A 4193-nucleotide genomic window follows, 5' to 3' on the forward strand; every position below is an offset into this window, starting at 1 on the left:
ATATTCCTAATGAGATAAGGTTGCAAGTGCAAGGATTTCCACTGTAGTATTGACTGTACTAGAGAAAATTTGGAAATAGCTTAAACTTCTCAATAGAATACGAAAAAGCAGTTTAAAAACTTAAAAAAATTTCAGGGAGATAATATGCCATGGTCTCAAATATTCTTTTCTAATAAAGGAAACAACTACAGAAAGCTTCTATTTGTTCAAAGTAATTAGTTCAAAGTAACCAAATGCAAAAACCCTAACAACTCCCCCTTCAAAACAAACATATCAAACTTGATTTTCATTAGAATGTTATTTCTTCACACTAATAAATAAAAAAAACAAAGACCCAGATTATATATATATATATATATATATATATACAACAATTATTGAGCTTCATCTTCTGGACAAGAATACCAAGTTAGTCTCTTCATAAAACACAATTACAATTTGAGGTCACTTCATATTTGCCTCTTTTGCCAGCACCAAGTCTGCCTCATCTGAATCTTTCCATTTCATGAGAAACATTAATTCTCCACTGCTGTCTGTGGCACCAATTATTCGTTCAGGGTCAAGACCTCTGGCAAAGCCTCTTGGTTTACCAGCCTTTCGCTTCTGGCTGCATCCAGAACCAAATTTGTAGTCAACCTCTCTGCTTCTCATAGCATCTCTTTTCTTCTTTGATTTGCTATCTAACATCAGATTTGCTGTCAGATACAGATTTTCTTTTTGTACCATCTTTTTCTTTACCAGCTTTTTGAGAATTAAGAAATGCTTCAATTAACGCTGGACAATCTAAATTTTCTTCAGGTTTCCAAGTATTGTCGGCATCTGTAAATCCCTTCCACTTTAGGAAATACTCCTTCCCATTCACTACACGGCAGTTCAATACTTTTTCCACGACAAATTCTTCAGGCTCCGCCTCTTCTACTTTTTTACTCTTTCCATTCTGTTTCTTTTCCATTTTTTGCAATGTAGTTTTATTGGAGGCCAATTTTTTTTTTGTTTGTTTGTTTGTTTGTTTTGTTTTTTTCAGACTTGAAGAGCTATTATTCACCGCCTCCGAGCTGCTCCGGGTCCCGGGTCTGCACCATCACCGGCCCTGCGTGCCTCAAGCTCCAGCCCAACATTTATAGAATACTACATCCAGCAACAGCAGAATACACATTCTACTAGAACTTATATGGAACTTCACCAAAATAGACCACATTTTGGGACATAAAACACACCATAATACATTTTTAAAAAATAGAAAACATTAAAAGTTTGCTCTCAGATTCCAGTGGAATTAAACTAGAAATCAGTAACAGAGAGCTGGAAAATCTCAAAATATTTTGAAATTAAATAATTCCAAATATCACATTGGTTAAAAAGTCTTGATAAATATATATATACATATATATATGTTTCCTTTAGTCACTTTATTGACTATATGTAGTAATAATATATTGATAATCAATATACATATTGACTAAATGAAAATGAAAATACAATTTGTCAAACTTTGAAGGATACATTAATAATATTTAAAAGAAATTTTATAGCATTAAAAACATACATTAGAGAATCAGAAAGACCCAAATTCAATAACTGAAGCTTTCATCTTAAAAGAGAAAAGTGGAAGCAGGGAGAGGAGGAGGAGGAAGAGGGAAAAGGGAAAAAAGGGGAAAAAAAGGAGGAGGGGGAGGGAGAAAAGGAAAAGAGAAAAAGAAAGAAAAGAACAAATAAAGAGTAAGCAGGACAAATAGAAATAATAAAAAAATAAATTGATAAAAATTGGAAACAAAACAATAGAGAAAATCAACAAAAATCAAAAGCTAGTTCCTTGAGATGATCAATAAAACTGATAGATTTCTAGACAATTTTTAACCAAAAAAAAAAGGCACGAGAAGATGCACATATCAGAAAAAGAGGAATAATCACTAGTGATTACCTGAACATTAAATGGATGATGAAGAAATATTATGAATAACTTTATGCCCACAAATTTGAAAACTTAGAAGAGATGGACCACTTTCTTAAAGAATACATATCCCCAAAACTCACACAAAGAGATGGACTAAATAGTCCTGTAATGATTAAGAAAATGAAATAATAGTAACTTTTTTAAGTAAAAAAAGTTCAGATGTGTCTATTTGGTGAATTTTATCAATAATAAAAAATAATACCAATTCTTCTCAAACTATTCTAGAAAATAAAAGTAAAAGAAACATTTCCTAATTAATTCTGTAAACTCAGTACTATACTACTACTAAAACCAGATTATAGGGTTACAAGAAAGGAAAACTACAGACCAGTGTCACTAATGAATATAGATGCAAGATTCCTCAACAAAATACAAGGAGATAAAATCTAACAAGGTGTTTAAAAAAATGCTTTACAACCTAGTGAGTTTATTACAGATATGATAGACTGGCTCAATATCAATCAGTGCAAACCACCATATCAGTAGCCTAAAGAAGACAATTATTTGATCATATAATTTGAGAAGGAAAAACAAACTATTTTTATTTAAAAGAAGGATAAATACTTAGTAGAAATACATATATATTAGTCATTGCCATTTTCTTCATGGAAGAAATATAATTTTTTTTATCCTTCATGATTTTAAAAAAATTGATTTTACCTTAATGAACAGTCTGAAAATATAAAATTTGAAAATATACATTAAATTTCACTTGTTTCTACTGAATTCATTTTTAATATGTTTTGTTCAATAGTAATAATTTTCCTATGACTGGTAAATTGATATTACTTACTAACTCAGTGTATCTGAACAGGTATGTGAAACTAGGCTTACTTATTTCAAGCATCCCTAATGCACAGAACATTATACTTTGAAATCAATCTACATATTTTCCCCAACATTAAGACAAAAAAAAAAACATATTCAGAGATACCTTTAATTATAAAGAAATAATTGTTTTAATACCCTGGCAGAAATAATGTTCTGTATTTATCAGTTTTATTTTCTACATGATTGATGTGGCAATAATAAGTGAAAAGATTCTCCTTTAGATTAGTGTCTTATACCTTTGTCCCTTTATCAAACTATAGCTGAATACGTATTCCAAAATTTTGCCAAGAAGCTATTCTATGGAATCAAGGTTTCCTGTTTATCTCTAACTACTATTTAATAAGGTCTTTCCCAGATAAACTAATTGCTGCGTGTGTGTGTGTGTGTGTGTGTGTGTGTAAACAATGAAAAGTTACAATGTTTCTGATTTGGTTTTATATGCAAGCCCCTATTTTAGATTGTCTTTAATTCAATTCAGAAAACTACTTCACATCATTTTGGACATAATAGAAATATTGTATAAACAGATTTATGAGGAAATAAATGCTCAAAATTAGACAATCACTTACATTACTCATTTACTTATGATAATGGTTCTTATGTTTATTCACTAAAATGAAAAATATAATTGTCTATTTCTTGAAAATCTGTCAAATATATGTATGTCTGAACTAAATCATTTAGTGTGGAAGTCTCCACACTAAATGATTTAGTTCATTTATGTGTGAACACTCAGGGCTTATATACATAGTTCAATTTTTGAGAAAGATGCCTAAAAAATTATTAACTTTGAAAGTAACACATGTGCAAAGAAGTATGGTGAAAATTATGAAGAAGGAATCCCTGGGTGGCTCAGCGGTTTAGCGCCTGCCTTCGGCCCAGGGCATGACCTTGGAGTCCCGGGATTGAGTCCCACGTCAGGCTCCCTATATGGAACCTGCTTCTCCCTCTGCCTGTATCTCTGCCTCTCTCTCTCTTTCTCTCTCTTTCATGAATAAACAAATAAAATCTTTAAAAAAAAAGAAAATTATGGAGAGCAAGGACAAATATTTTGTCAACTGCAGAGAAAAAATTAATTTGGATAAACATGCATAATAGGAATTTGAATGTTAAGAATACCACAGAAATGTCATCATCATCATCATCATCATCATCATCACAATTTCTTTGAAATGACCTCATGTCACAATTGTTCATTTTGGAATTTAAGAGTAAAAAACAAAAAATGAGTAGTTTACTTAATATCCTTCTTATTTTAAAGTCTTCAATCTTCTGCTTATGCCACATCTTTCATTTTCTTTTTCAGTTATTTGCCTAGTATATATATTTTCATTTTTAAGTTTTCAGTTTTTGTGTATTTTTTGTTTTATTTTATATAGCATCACTGATAGTATATAGTGAAATTTTA

At 30.6% G+C, this 4193-nt stretch overlaps 1 pseudogene; it reads right to left on the reverse strand.

Annotated features, from left to right (window-relative positions):
• Nucleotides 1–374: 374 nt before the first annotated feature.
• Nucleotides 375–3982, reverse strand: LOC140606151 (chromobox protein homolog 3 pseudogene; annotated as a pseudogene).
• Nucleotides 3983–4193: the final 211 nt, after the last annotated feature.

Source organism: Canis lupus, chromosome 1, assembly GCF_048164855.1.
Source record: "Canis lupus baileyi chromosome 1, mCanLup2.hap1, whole genome shotgun sequence".
NCBI lineage: Eukaryota > Metazoa > Chordata > Mammalia > Carnivora > Canidae > Canis > Canis lupus.